This window comes from Osmerus mordax, chromosome 8, assembly GCF_038355195.1.
Source record: "Osmerus mordax isolate fOsmMor3 chromosome 8, fOsmMor3.pri, whole genome shotgun sequence".
NCBI classification, from domain to species: Eukaryota; Metazoa; Chordata; class Actinopteri; order Osmeriformes; family Osmeridae; genus Osmerus; species Osmerus mordax.
Window position 1 is genome coordinate 16988837 of NC_090057.1, and position 14979 is coordinate 17003815.

Consider the following 14979-nt stretch of genomic DNA (forward strand, 5'->3'; position numbering starts at 1 on the left):
CTGCATTTTTATTGAATAACATCACACATCACAGATTCTCCGCTCATAAATACAAGTTCTGGTCAGAAAGGCTTTACCTCCCTGTTTGGCTAGGAATTAAAACAAATGTTGATCACGCATTTGTTAACCACCAAACTTTGAATTAATCTAAACGGACTCATCTTTCAGCAATAATACTCACATAATTATGCAGAACTACACCCCTCTGGGATCACCTTTGTAAGATCTCAACGTAACGGGACTCTTTTTTTAGCCCCACCTTTCCTCTGAATTTCTGAAACTCACATAAAATGTACTCAAACAACCAAAAATCTTGTTAGCAAATGTATCAAAATGCTCATCACGTAACATATTTCAAAAAGTAACCAAATTAGTATGTCAAATTCGCTCCAAATTCATCTATTTCTCTAAATTTACGTATTTGTAAATTTCTCAATTTACGTCTGCGCATGTGTCATGCGGTTACTTATCCTGGATCTCAAATGTCAAGCTGCAATTCCTTTACTAGCCTGTACCCGCCGCCATCGCTGTTGAGTCTGTCTTTAAGTTTGTTAGCTACAAATGTCGTTGCCATAGTTGCAAATTCAACTTCCTGGACTCTCCTTTGTCTCAGGACAGAGCAGAATGCACTTCCTCCACGCCAACTAAGTCACAGCCTGGATTTTTTCCTCTCAGATCCCAGCTATCCTAGCAAGTTTAGCGAGCTAATTTTCAGGCTAAGATAAAAAACTTATCTGTTGTGCCTGTGCTTTTTATGTTTCACTGTGGGAGAGTGGGAAACGTCATATCGATTCCTTTTTATGTCTTGACGTGAAGAAATTGACAATAAAGCTACTTGAAACTTTTACTGTGCTTCAGACTCTCTGCATAGCCTTGAGGTTTTTTGCGTCAGGTACATTTTTATACAGTATAGGCGATGCAGAAAACATTGGCAAAGCCGCAGCATGCTGTTGTGGAAAAATTCTAGTGGCACTGTGTAAATTTGAATAGTCAAGAGATGGTGGTTTCAATAAATTTATTTGCTTGTACAAATTAAGAATTAACAAAGTACTTTGTGATCAGTCATAACGAAGGAGGTGCTAGCCACAGATCGTTCGCAAGAGTGATGAAGAACAACCCTAAAACCCTGCCTTATATAAACTTTGAACAAATGGTTCTTCTGATGGTCAATCCATCAATATGGCGGTCTCTGTGATTGGTCAGCACTGCTCAGTGACAGTTTGACTCCATACCAAGTGTCCCACAGTTCTTTGATGTGGCATCTCTCCCCAAACCAGTAGATACTAAAGCCACAGGAGTTCACCAGTCAAATGGTCAACTGTCCTTTGTGTGGACATCTTCAAACAAGTATTTAATTAACACCACCCATGCAACAGGAAGGGTCAGAGCAGCTTGATCAATTCATCTATCTTAAACTGCTCCCTCAGATCACAATAACAATACAATTCATCCTCCCCAGGTGTCATAAACTGCAAATGGCATCTCTACCAAATGGAGTTGATTCAACATTCATTGTATCAAGCTTCTCAACCAACTTTAGACTTCCCTTAAAACACATTCCTCATATATAAAACACACACATTATAACTGTATTCCAAATTTCCACTACACATGCGTTGCTAAGAAAAGTGTAGGCTACTTGGCGCTTAACCAGCTGATGAATCAATTCCTCATATTCCCTGGCCATGTCCCAGTCAATGAAATCAAAGAGGGATTTACACATAGGCCTACATGCATATACACATATATACTACATGATATAAGCGCTTTCAGTAGGCATACATATATCCTTATAAGTGTCTATGAATTCATATCAATTATACTCTTTGGCCTTGTTTTTATACTTGGCCTATTCTGAAAGAGTTGATATCATTATTTTCGCTAGCAAGATCTCATTCATTAAGCCTACTGCCAGCAGGCATAGGAAATGTGATCTGATTGATTGGGGTAATAAGGCACTTAGGATGAGCCTATACATTTTACCAAAATACGCATTTAGCTTATCGGCAATTTTTTGCCAAGCTGCCTGTCTTGCTCTGACAGCGGTGGCGGTGTTTGACTTAGCCATGATAATATGCTTATTGTCTTCGTAGAGACTCATTATAATAGTTTGCTCGGATGGCGAGAATATCACCGCTCTCTCTTTCGTCTTTTCCACCATCATACCGTTAGAAAATCACGGTTTTGGTGATCGACCTTTCCTGTCTTTTGAAGTAGGACGTGCACGTGCACTTGCCCTGATAAGTTTAGCCTGATTGAAATTAACCAGATGATTTGGATGCGGATCAGCCGTCGACGAACAGATATTTGCGGTTCTCAATTAGCTCGCTTATGTTAACGGGCTAAAGGGACAATTGATTAACTTAGCTTCAACCCTTACGACGAATGGGCCCCAGGCCCCTGGGGTCGTAAACTCCTTCACATAGGTGTCAACAAATGGTCACCAGACCTTGCATCTCCACCTATAGTCCTTGTCACAAAGTATCTCCTTAAAACAACCGAACCAACCCCCTTCTTCCTAGTCCTCAGCCCCAAGATAAGGGTCCTGTATGTTTACCCAGTTCAGATGTGGGGGTAGGCCTCTCTTTGCACCCAAGGAATGCTGAACACAGAATCATTCTTATACAGGATAAATGTGTTACATCTTCAATTTTTCCAACACACATTCCACGTGTCGTGGCTTTAGCATAATTGATTGTTACAGATGTGGACCGTTCAATTGGCTTCGGATCCCAGAGGTGCGTATGCGCTCCTCGAGATATAAAGCCAAGTTGTTCCCAGTCCAACAACCAAGACTATGCTTTCAGGGATCATTTCTATAGTGTGTTCTTTGAGAAATGTGTTTCTAAGTAGTGGTCTCGCTGTCCATGATGCAGATGTTCCCTTCTGAGCAAGAATCTGGTGGAAAGGTGTGGCTGTGTTCACTGTCCTACCACCATGGATGACTGTTCCAAGTTCTTGAATGGAACTTGGACGAAAGGATCATGTTCTGAGTGGATTTACATTGATTGTTCAAGCAAAGTCAGTCACAGTAATGTTTGCATCTGTCTCATGATGTGCAATTTGCGACACTGCTGGGATGTGGAGGGATTGCAACAACGGCCTTGATGTTGATCAATACTTAGATCCGTGCCACGTTTAGCTGAATTTGGTTCTCAGTATGCAAGGAATCCACAGATCCAAACGAACAATTTGGTTCTCTATGCAACGTTTTGTCATGTGGAAGATTTCAGAACTCTGCGTGAAATGTCTTTGACCAAGAGACACGTTCCACGTGTCGTAGCTTTAGCATAATTGATTGTTACAGGTGTCGACCATTCAATTGGCTTTGGAACTCAGTGGTGCGTATGCGCTCCTCGAGATATAAAGCCAGGTTGTTCCCAGTCCAACAACCAAGACTATTCTTTCAGGGATCATTTCTATAGGTTTTTTTGAGAAATGTGTTTCTAAGGAGTGGTCTCACTATCCATGATGAAGATGCCGATGTTCCTTTCTGAGCAGGAATCTTGTGGAAAGGTGTGGCTGTGTTCACTGTCCTACCACCATTGATGACTGTTTCTAGTTCTTGAATGGAACTTGGATGAAAGGATCATGTTCTGAGTGGATTTACATTGATTGTTCAAGTAAAGTCAGTCACAGTAATGTTTGCATCTGTCTCATGATGCGCTGGACTGTGCGATTTGCGACACTGCTGGGATGTGGAGGGATTGCAACAACGGCCTTGATGTTGATCAATACTTAGATCCGTGCCAAGTTTAGCTGAATTTGGTTCTCTGTATGCAAGGAATCCACGGATACAAATGAACAATTTAGTTCTCTATGCAACGTTTTGTCATATGGAAGATTTCAAAACTCTGCGTGAAATGTCTTTGACCAATAGACACATTCCACGTGTCGCGGCTTTAGCATAATTGATTGTTACAGATGTCGACCATTCAATTGGCTTTGGAACTTTTGTGGAAAAATTCTAGTGGCACTGTGTAGATTTGAATAGTCAAGAGATGGCGGTTTCAATAAATGTATTTAGTTTGTACAATTTAAGAATTAACAGAGTACTCTGGACCGGTCATAGCGAAAGACATGCAGATGTAACCTACAGGTCGTCTGAGAGAGTGGTGAAGAACAACCCTAAAACCCTGCCTTATATAAACTTAGAACAAATGGTTCTTCTGATGGTCAATCCATCAATTTAGCGGTCTCTGTGATTGGTCAGCACTGCTCAGTGACAGTTTGACTCCACATCAAGTGTCCCACAGTTCTTTGATGCCCCAGCTCCCACTCTAAATGAGGAGATGGTTAATGATACACAAACAGGACACAGGACACAATCTCTTTGGCCAAAAGGTTAGGTCAGCTCGCTCAACTGAGATAACAATCTCCCCCAACCCCCAGACCTAACTAAGACCCTCTGGCTCTTAGTTAGGTATCATAAAACAACACCATAAATACCTTAAGACAATCTGAGTGTCCATTCTACAGAGTAAACCACACCACAGAGCCTCAGTTTCTAACATTCGTCTGTCTATAACAAAGGAACTTACTTTTTACCGCTTAAAGAAACATAGATATTGTAACGATGTCAAAAACTGCCATAACATTCCTCAAATTTTTTTTTTAAACAACATAAACCCAAACAGTCCGTTAAGAAAAATAAGACTCAAACCTCAACAAAGTAGCAAACACATTAATACCTTCATCTGTAAATCTGATTTCATACTATCATTCACATTAACCTCTTCTTCCTGAAACCCAGTCAGAATTCTCTAAAGGACTATAGTTCACCATCTGAATTGAAAAAGCCTTAGCCATTGTTCTCTAACCTAGAAATCGTATCCACCATGTAATTAATAAAACGTTGCTGATTATAATATGTATAATTAATACAATCCACATTTTGCTAGCCGTACGCAAAAACATTATTCTAATCCTGCAGCTACCTGATTTCTAGCTCTAAACTTCGTAGACACATCTCTTTTTAACAGCTGCATCATTACTGATGAAACAATTGAAGTCATTACATTTGTCGTCATAGTATCATTAGAACCTTGGAAACACAATAAGGAATGCCATTCCCAAGACTTAACCCATTGTACCCCGTATACCACAAAGTCCAGGTTGTTGGAACGGATGCCATCTTCAGTTGGCTGTAGATAATCTTCTTTCAGGCAGGATAGCCTAATTGAACCAATTGCAAATGACGATCAAATTGCTTCAGGGCAACTTTCAAAGAACTGCACTATGTGCACAGACTCTGAGCTTTCCTTGGTACTACGCAGAATAGGTATCCTCTCCTTCCGTCTACAGGCAGGACGCATGCTTACAATGGTTAGCGCGTATCCACGTTGCTCTTCCCTCCGGTCTTAACCGCCGGATTAGTCGTCAGGAGAATCTGGTATGGACCTGTCCACCTTGGGTTTTACCAGGCGTTTCAGGTCCTTCACCACGATCCAGTCCTCTGGTATCAAATCATGCAGCGGTCCAGTCATAGGAATAGCCTCCTTCACCTGCCTGTGAATCTCACACAAAGTAGACTCCAAAAGGTTGCACAGTGATAAACAAGCACATTCTCACAGAGGTCAGTTAAAGGTAACTGACTTCTTGTCGTCTGACTTAGTCTTCAAAGTTCTGTTCTCTCATTCAACTGATGTGATTAACACAATGTTGACTCCTATCAACACCAAAATAACTTCCATAAACAAGTGTGACCCATTATCATTACATATCCTCAAAGAAAAATCCCATCATAGAATAATCTAAATCAACAAAAGCTTGATCACTGAGCCCAAATCTACCTGAGAAGTCTAAAACTTCTTCCCATCCAACAACCATCAACAATCATTAAAACAGTATCACTTCTCCAAAAATGTAACTCTACAAAATCCGTCTATCAATACTCAAATAGTTTCTCTAACCTTAACTGTGAAGCTTATCGCTGGATAAGAGCGTCTGCTAAATGACTAAATGTTAAATTCCTTTTCTCATAATACTTATCCCACATATGAAGTACTGACAAAATGACTATGCATCCATTACAAATCCTCTTGTATGCTAAAATAATGCATTCTTGATATCACACAAATTGTAGACGCATGATCTTTTCATGTGTTAACTGAGCAAAATCTCAAGATAATTGTTTTATGCAGACCATACAACCTCCATTTTTATTCTCATATCCTTCCTTTTTCCAAAACGCATTTTCTTGTGGATTAGTCCAAGTTCGAATCTCCATTCCACCATTCCTTTCTCCATCTGTCCGCTGTATTCTGTAATTCTTATCAAATATACTCAAACAAAAACAAAATTCTCACTCTGGGTTAAATACAGTCCAATATTTTCAACTCAGCAGTATCATATCAAACCCTCACAGTCCTATCACAAAGCCAAACTACTGAAGCTAAATTCATAAAACCATAAAACCCCCATAGTCACTCTCTGTTTGGATCAGTCAGTCATCAGTCAGTCATAAATTCCTAAACGTCACCTCTTCCTCTCTAAGAAGCCTGCGCTTCCCTTAAAGAATCTGTAACAAATGTTGTATCAAGGTCACACAACAATTTTCCTCAAAAGAGTCCTCTAAGCCCAAATTTATCAAGTTAGGCTCATCTGGACATTGCAACATCATCTCATCACTTCCTGTAAACATATCAACATCAAAAACATATTCTAGTTAGTTCATCAATGCATGTAGGCAATCTAGAAACTGCTCCAGCTAGTATCAGCACTAGCATCTTCCCTGTGGAATAATCATTATTGTTAGAGTGAGCCCCACATTTGCATAGAGCAAGTTGTGTCCCAGATGAAACTAAGAAACTTCCTGTTTCCATACCTTTCCCAAAATCATATGTAACACCAATGAAGTATTTTACTATCAGTAAATATTTTAACTCTTTTCCCTTTTATGAATTAACAAGCTTACACTGAAGCAACCAACTTTTGAACCAATTTGTATAAAATAAAACTATTTTAGAAAACAACCAAATTACGAATAACCTCAACTTTTAGTCTCTTATTATCTTTTCTTCAAAAAACCTTTAGGAACAGTTCAAATGAATACCTTTATATTTCAGATTCCCTATTATGTTTTGGTATTTAAATTAACCAAATCAAATCTCTCTTTTTTCCAAGACATGAGGAAAACTAACATCACTACCCTAAACCAGAATTTAATCTGTATGATTCCAAAATGAAACATAGACCATAAAATGTTCTTAATGTAACCATTAGCCAAACTTATACCCCATCTATATTTCTATATAGGTTAGATAGGTAGAACTTCATAACTTGCTTTGGCTGCAGTCCGGAACAAGCTACTTAGTTCCAACCATCACAACCACAATCTATCAGACTTAATGAGTCTTCCCAAATTATTTAAAAACCAAGTTATAATAACCCTCTTTATGAACCAATACCATAATGAAACAACCTCATCACAGCCTAACTGTTTATCCCATAATTGATCATTGATCCCCCTGATAAAACTCTCAAAGAAAACTTAAAATCTAATTACAGTCAAACTCCAAACAAAAGTACATTGTAATCATTTTCTCTTTCTTATTTCATCACCACATTGCATCTAATACCTTTATCAAAACTCTTAAAAACCTCTAGAATTTAATATTCTGATTTAAAATGTTTGCCCATATACCTCTTCAGTCTACCACCGTTATTCAGAGGACTTTGGGGAGTATGTACGTTGAACGATCTATTATATGTAGTCGAACCTATTGAATTCATGACACATCATCGTACTGGTTCTAGAGCTAAGCGTTCCAATGTTGAAACTATGGGTTATGTACATTTGCAAAACACTGATGCAACTGATTTGGCTGATAGATATAGTGCTTTACCCCGTGATTTCAGGATATTTACACGTACTCAGCTAGTGTTCAAAACAATCTTTTGGAATACTGAACTTCAATATTCTAATCATTACATGATAGCACTAGAGTGGCTAATGCTACACTTATGGGATTTCAGGCGTTGGGAGCTGAAGTTGCTGCAATTAGAGAATTTACCATAAATAATAGAATTGCTTTGGACGCAATCACTGCCGCTCAGGGAGGTGTTTGTGCTATTGTAGGTGACGATTCATGTTGCACCTATCTTCCCTCAGAATCTGAAGGTCTTGGTAATTTGTCTAAAGCTATTGACAATATTAGAGACATACAGGAGAACATCGTTAGGACCAATCGAGATGCCAGAATGTTAGGAGGATATCATAATAATCAGATCCTGGATGTCATAGCTAACATGTTCAAAGGCAATTCTCTACTGACATGGATTGTAGGAATTTTGGCACCAGTGTTTCTGGTAATCATACTTGTTATAGTGATCATGGGTTGCTGCTTTCCAATATTTCGAGCACTGATGGTGAGATCTCTGCACTCCATTACTAACATGCCGGTTATTACTAAGGGTAACATAGCGGTTAACATCAAGTCCATTAGAGGACGTTCTGATACTTCTTCTGAAAGTTCATTCTCGTCCATAGATTCCATCGACAATCTTGATTAATAGAGATAGTGTTGCATGTCATGAAATGTCTAATTATGAGTGCGAACTGAGTCGGACAGATGGCGATGGAGAAGGAGAGGCCATACCTAGAGAGGAGTTCGAGTTCGGCTGAACCTCGGATGAAGACATCTTCTTTCTTGAAATGTGTTTGTGTGCAATGATGATTTAAGTTCAGAGCCTTCCTTACGTTAGGGATGTAATGATGTGATAAGGAATAGTCGTAGTAATGAATTGTGTTGAGAGTTATGTATATTTAGCATGTGAGTGTTGTGAACTTAGCATTGTCACACTGACAGATGACATTTGGTGATTTTATCCTTGCTCGGAAGGAGTTTTGACCAAGTGATTGTCTAAGTGTGAAGTGTAGAGTAGATTAGCCGCATGATGTTTTACTCATTCTTTGTCAAGTGTGGAGTGAGGTTTTGTTTGTGCGAGTATAGATTACGGGTGACTGATAACTCATGCATCATTGATAATTGTGATGGGAATTCAATTGGATTCCAGTGTGATTTAAACGGTGCAGGCTTCTCAGACATTTGTACAGTGATTTGTGTGTTGAAAATGGTAAAAACCATTTCCAAAGATAGAAAAGGGAGGACTGATACGCAGATTTTCTATACATGTGTGAGGTTGTTTCTTGCTGTGGTCAAGAGGTCACGGAACAGGCCTTGGACAATACACATATAGATCAAGGAATGTGCTATGGTCAACTTAGGTTAAGTGCAAGATGCAGAGAATAGTACAAGCAATGATTGATGACCGCATCACCTGTGTGTAGGTTCTTCTGTGCATCAAGTTGTGGAATGAGTACCGTTTAAGGAGATGTTGTGATGGTAACTATATTTGTACAGTCCAGCCATATATAAAGGACTTCTGAGAGACATGTTTTCTGACTCATGCCAACCACTCTGCCTGTTGTGGTGACGTGATCCGAGCAGCTCGACTTAATAAACAAAGTCAACTCTTTTCATTGTGGTGCTTTCCTTGGCCCCTCCTCTGACAGAAAATCATCTAACAAACCCAGTGGTGCGTATGCGCTCCTCGAGATATAAAGCCAGGTTGTTCCCAGTCCAACAACCAAGACTTAACTTTCAGGGATTATTTCTATAGTTTGTTTTTGAGAAATGTGTTTCTAAGGAGTGGTCTCAATATCCATGATGATGATGCAGATGTTCCTTTCTGAGCAGGAATCTGGTGGAAAGGTGTGGCTGTGTTCACTGTCCTACCACCATTGATGACTGTTCCAAGTTCTTGAATGGAACTTGGACGAAAGGATAATGTTCTGAGTGGATTTACATTGATTGTTCAAGCAAAGTCAGTCACAGTAATGTTTGCATCTGTCTCATGATGCACTGGACTGTGCGATTTGCGACACTGCTGGGATGTGGAGGGATTGCAACAACGGCCTTGATGTTGATCAATACTTAGATCCGTGCCAAGTTTAGCTGAATTTGGTTCTCTCTATGCAAGGAATCCACGGATACAAATGAACAATTTAGTTCTCTATGCAACGTTTTGTCATGTGGAAGATTTCAGAACTCTGCGTGAAATGTATGACCAAGAGACACGTTCCACGTGTCGCAGCTTTAGCATAATTGATTGTTACAGGTGTCGACCATTCAATTGGCTTTGGAACCCAGTGGTGCGTATGTGCTCCTCCAGATATAAAGCCAGGTTGTTCCCAGTCCAACAACCAAGACTATACTTTCAGGGATCATTTCTATAGTTTGTTTTTGAGAAATGTGTTTCCAAGGAGTGGTCTCACAATTCATGATGAAGATGCAGATGTTCCTTTCTGAGCAGGAATCTGGTGGAAAGGTGTGGCTGTGTTCACTGTCCTACCACCATTGATGCCTGTTCCAAGTTCTTGAATGGAACTTGGACGAAAGGATCATGTTCTGAGTGGATGTACATTGATTGTTCAAGCAAAGTCAGTCACAGTAATGTTTGCATCTGTCCCATGATGCACTGGACTGTGAAATTTGCGACACTGCTGGGATGTGGAGGGATTGCAACAACGGCCTTGATGTTGATCAATCCTTAGATCCGTGCCAAGTTTAGCTGAATTTGGTTCTCTCTATGCAAGGAATCCACGGATACAAATGAACAACTTAGTTCTCTATGCAACGTTTTGTCATGTGGAAGATTTCAGAACTCTGCGTGAAATGTCTGACCAAGAGACACGTTCCACGTGTCGCAGCTTTAGCATAATTGATTGTTACAGGTGTCGACCATTCAATTGGCTTTGGAACCCAGTGGTGCGTATGTGCTCCTCAAGATATAAAGCCAGGTTGTTCCCAGTCCATCAACCAAGACTATACTTTCAGGGATCATTTCTATAGTTTGTTTTTGAGAAATGTATTTGTAAGGAGTGGTCTCTCTATCCATGATGAAGATGCAGATGTTTCTTTCTGAGCAGGAATCTGGTGGAAAGGTGTGGCTGTGTTCACTGTCCTACCACCGTTGATGACTGTTCCAAGTTCTTGGATGAAAGGATCATGTTCTGAGTGGATTTACATTGATTGTTCAAGCAAAGTCAGTCACAGTAATGTTTGCATCTGTCTCATGATGCGCTGGACTGTGCGATTTGCAACACTGCAGGGATGTGGAGGGAGTGCAACAACGGCCTTGATGTTGATCAATACTTAGATCCGTGCCAAGTTTAGCTGAATTTGGTTCTCTCTATGCAAGGAATCCACGGATACAAATGAACAACTTAGTTCTCTATGCAACGTTTTGTCATGTGTAAGATATCAGAACTCTTCATGAAATGTCTGACCAAGAGACACGTTCCACGTGTCGCAGCTTTAGCATAATTGATTGTTACAGGTGTCGACCATTCAATTGGCTTTGGAACCCAGTGGTGCGTATGTGCTCCTCAAGATATAAAGCCAGGTTGTTCCCAGTCCAACAACCAAGACTATACTTTCAGGGATCATTTCTATAGTTTGTTTATGAGAAATGTATTTGTGAGGAGTGGTCTCTCTATCCATGATGAAGATGCAGATGTTTCTTTCTGAGCAGGAATCTGGTGGAAAGGTGTGGCTGTGTTCACTGTCCTACCACCATTGATGACTGTTCCAAGTTCTTGGATGAAAGGATCATGTTCTGAGTGGATTTACATTGATTGTTCAAGCAAAGTCAGTCACAGTAATGTTTGCATCTGTCTCATGATGCGCTGGACTGTGCAATTTACGACACTGCTGGGACGTGGAGGGAGTGCAACAACGGCCTTGATGTTGATCAATACTTAGATCCGTGCCAAGTTTAGCTGAATTTGGTTCTCTCTATGCAAGGAATCCACGGATACAAATGACCAATTTAGTTCTCTATGCAATGTTTTGTCATGTGGAAGATTTCAGAACTCTGCGCGAAATGTCTGACCAAGAGACACATTCCACGTGTCGCAGCTTTAGCATAATTGATTGTTACAGGTGTCGACCATTCAATTGGCTTTGGAACCCAGTGGTGCGTATGCGCTCCTCGAGATATAAAGCCAGGTTGTTCCCAGTCCAACAACTAAGACTATACTTTCAGGGATCATTTCTAGTTTGTTTTTGTAAAATGTGTTTCTAAGGCGTGGTCTCACTATCGATGATGAAGATGCTGATGTTCCTTTCTGAGCAGGAATCTGGTGGAAAGGTGTGGATGTGTTCACTGTCCTACCACCATTGATGACTGTTCCAAGTTCTTGAATGGAACTTGGACGAAAGGATCATGTTCTGAGTGGATTTACATTGATTGTTCAATCAAAGTCAGTCACAGTAATGTTTGCATCCGTCTCATGATGCGCTGGACTGTGCGATATGCGACACTGCTGGAATGTGGAGGGAGTGCAACAACGGCCTTGATGTTGATCAATACTTAGATCCGTGCCAAGTTTAGCTGAATTTGGTTCTCTCTATGCAAGGAATCCACGGATACAAATGACCAATTTAGTTCTCTATGCAATGTTTTGTCATGTGGAAGATTTCAGAACTCTGCGCGAAATGTCTGACCAAGACACACATTCCACGTGTCGCAGCTTTAGCATAATTGATTGTTACAGGTGTCGACCATTCAATTGGCTTTGGAACCCAGTGGTGCGTATGCGCTCCTCGAGATATAAAGCCAGGTTGTTCCCAGTCCAACAACTAAGACTATACTTTCAGGGATCATTTCTATAGTTTGTTTTTGAGAAATTTGTTTCTAAGGAGTGGTCTCACTATCCATGATGAAGATGCAAATGTTCCTTACTGAGCAGGAATCTGGTGGAAAGGTGTGGCTGTGTTCACTGTCCTATTCTGAGTGGATTTGCATTGATTGTTCAAGCAAAGTCAGTCACAGTAATGTTTGCATCTGTCTCATGATGCGCTGGACTGTGCGATATGCGACACTGCTGGAATGTGGAGGGAGTGCAACAACGACCTTGATGTTGATCAATACTTAGATCCGTGCCAAGTTTAGCTGAATTTGGCTCTCTATGCAAGGAATCCACGGATACAAATGAACAACTTAGTTCTCTATGCAACGTTTTGTCATGTGGAAGATTTCAGAACTCTGCGTGAAATGTCTTTGACCAAGAGACACGTTCCACGTGTCGCAGCTTTAGCATAATTGATTGTTACAGGTGTCAACCATTCAATTGGCTTTGGAACCCAGTGGTGTGTATGCGCTCCTCGAGATATAAAGCCAGGTTGTTCCCAGTTCAACAACCAATAATACTTTCAGGAATCATTTCTATAGTTTGTTTTTGAGACATGTGTTTCTAAGGAGTGGTCTCACTATCCATGATGAAGATGCAGATGTTCGTTTCTGAGCAGGAATCTGGTGGAAAGGTGTGGCTGTGTTCACTGTCCTACCACCATTGATGAGTGTTCATTCTTGAATGGAACTTGGACGAAAGGATCATGTTCTGAGTGGATTTACATTGATTGTTCAAGCATAGTCAGTCACAGTAATGTTTGCATCTGTCTCATGATGCGCTGGACTGTGCGATATGCGACACTGCTGGAATGTGGAGGGAGTGCAACAACGACCTTGATGTTGATCAATACTTAGATCCGTGCCAAGTTTAGCTGAATTTGGTTCTCTCTATGCAAGGAATCCACGGATACAAATGAACAACTTAGTTCTCTATGCAACGTTTTGTCATGTGGAAGATTTCAGAACTCTGCCTGAAATGTCTTTGACCAAGAGACACGTTCCACGTGTCGCAGCTTTAGCATAATTGATTGTTACAGATGTCCACCGTTCAATTGGCTTTGGAACCCAGTGGTGCGTATGTGCTCCTCAAGATATAAAGCCAGGTTGTTCCCAGTCCAACAACCAAGACTATACTCTCAGAGATCATTTCTATAGTTTGTTTTTGAGAAAAGTGTTTCTAAGGAGTGGTCTCACTATCCATGATGAAGACGCAGATATTCCTTGCTGAGCAAGAATCTGGTGGAAAGGTGTGGCTGTGTTCACTGTCCTACCACCATTGATGACTGTTCCAAGTTCTTGAATGGAAATTGGACGAAAGGATCATGTTCTGAGTGGATTTACATTGATTGTTCAAGCAAAGTCAGTCACAGTAATGTTTGCATCTGTCTCATGATGCGCTGGACTGTGCGATTTGCGACACTGCTGGGATGTGGAGGGATTGGAACAACGGCCTTGATGTTGATCAATACTTAGATCCGTGCCAAGTTTAGCTGAATTTGGTTCTCTCTATGCAAGGAATCCACGGATACAAATGAACAACTTAGTTCTCTATGCAATGTTTTGTCATGTGGAAGATTTCAGAACTCTGCGTGAAATGTCTGACCAAGAGACACATTCCACGTGTCGCAGCTTTAGCATAATTGATTGTTACAGGTGTCGACCATTCAATTGGCTTTGGAACCCAGTGGTGCGTATGCGCTCCTCGAGATATAAAGCCAGGTTGTTCCCAGACAATCAACCAAGACTATACTTTCAGGGATCATTTCTATAGTTTGTTTTTGAGAAATGTGTTTCCAAGGAGTGGTCTCACAATTCATGATGAAGATGCAGATGTTCCTTTCTGAGCAGGAATCTGGTGGAAAGGTGTGGCTGTGTTCACTGTCCTACCACCATTGATGCCTGTTCCAAGTTCTTGAATGGAACTTGGACGAAAGGATCATGTTCTGAGTGGATGTACATTGATTGTTCAAGCAAAGTCAGTCACAGTAATGTTTGCTTCTGACCCATTATGCAATGGACTGTGAAATTTGCGACACTGCTGGGATGTGGAGGGATTGCAACAACGGCCTTGATGTTGATCAATCCTTAGATCCGTGCCAAGTTTAGCTGAATTTGGTTCTCTCTATGCAAGGAATCCACGGATACAAATGAACAACTTAGTTCTCTATGCAACGTTTTGTCATGTGGAAGATTTCAGAACTCTGCGTGAAATGTCTGACCAAGAGACACGTTCTACGTGTCGCAGCTTTAGCATAATTGATTGTTACAGGTGTCGACCAT

General features: G+C 40.6%; 8 non-coding genes and 3 pseudogenes across 8 annotated transcripts; all 11 read left to right on the forward strand.

Moving 5' to 3' along the window:
- The first annotated feature begins 2791 nt into the window (after positions 1-2791).
- Positions 2792-2998, forward strand: LOC136948526 (small nucleolar RNA U3). Its single transcript, XR_010877345.1, has one exon. It is a non-coding gene; the product is annotated as a small nucleolar RNA U3 (small nucleolar RNA).
- Positions 2999-3394: 396 nt separating this feature from the next.
- LOC136948439 (small nucleolar RNA U3) lies at positions 3395-3605 on the forward strand. Its single transcript, XR_010877299.1, has one exon. It is a non-coding gene; the product is annotated as a small nucleolar RNA U3 (small nucleolar RNA).
- Positions 3606-9593: 5988 nt separating this feature from the next.
- LOC136948409 (small nucleolar RNA U3) lies at positions 9594-9805 on the forward strand. The gene has a single exon (XR_010877275.1). It is a non-coding gene; the product is annotated as a small nucleolar RNA U3 (small nucleolar RNA).
- Positions 9806-10209: 404 nt separating this feature from the next.
- LOC136948340 (small nucleolar RNA U3) lies at positions 10210-10421 on the forward strand. The gene has a single exon (XR_010877211.1). It is a non-coding gene; the product is annotated as a small nucleolar RNA U3 (small nucleolar RNA).
- A 404-nt stretch (positions 10422-10825) lies between these two features.
- LOC136948383 (small nucleolar RNA U3) lies at positions 10826-11026 on the forward strand (annotated as a pseudogene).
- Positions 11027-11430: 404 nt separating this feature from the next.
- On the forward strand, positions 11431-11631 carry LOC136948438 (small nucleolar RNA U3; annotated as a pseudogene).
- Positions 11632-12035: 404 nt separating this feature from the next.
- On the forward strand, positions 12036-12245 carry LOC136948465 (small nucleolar RNA U3). The gene has a single exon (XR_010877321.1). It is a non-coding gene; the product is annotated as a small nucleolar RNA U3 (small nucleolar RNA).
- Positions 12246-12649: 404 nt separating this feature from the next.
- On the forward strand, positions 12650-12806 carry LOC136948558 (small nucleolar RNA U3; annotated as a pseudogene).
- Positions 12807-13208: 402 nt separating this feature from the next.
- Positions 13209-13417, forward strand: LOC136948525 (small nucleolar RNA U3). Its single transcript, XR_010877344.1, has one exon. It is a non-coding gene; the product is annotated as a small nucleolar RNA U3 (small nucleolar RNA).
- Positions 13418-13823: 406 nt separating this feature from the next.
- Positions 13824-14035, forward strand: LOC136948486 (small nucleolar RNA U3). Its single transcript, XR_010877333.1, has one exon. It is a non-coding gene; the product is annotated as a small nucleolar RNA U3 (small nucleolar RNA).
- Positions 14036-14439: 404 nt separating this feature from the next.
- LOC136948341 (small nucleolar RNA U3) lies at positions 14440-14651 on the forward strand. The gene has a single exon (XR_010877212.1). It is a non-coding gene; the product is annotated as a small nucleolar RNA U3 (small nucleolar RNA).
- The last annotated feature ends 328 nt before the right edge of the window (positions 14652-14979 follow it).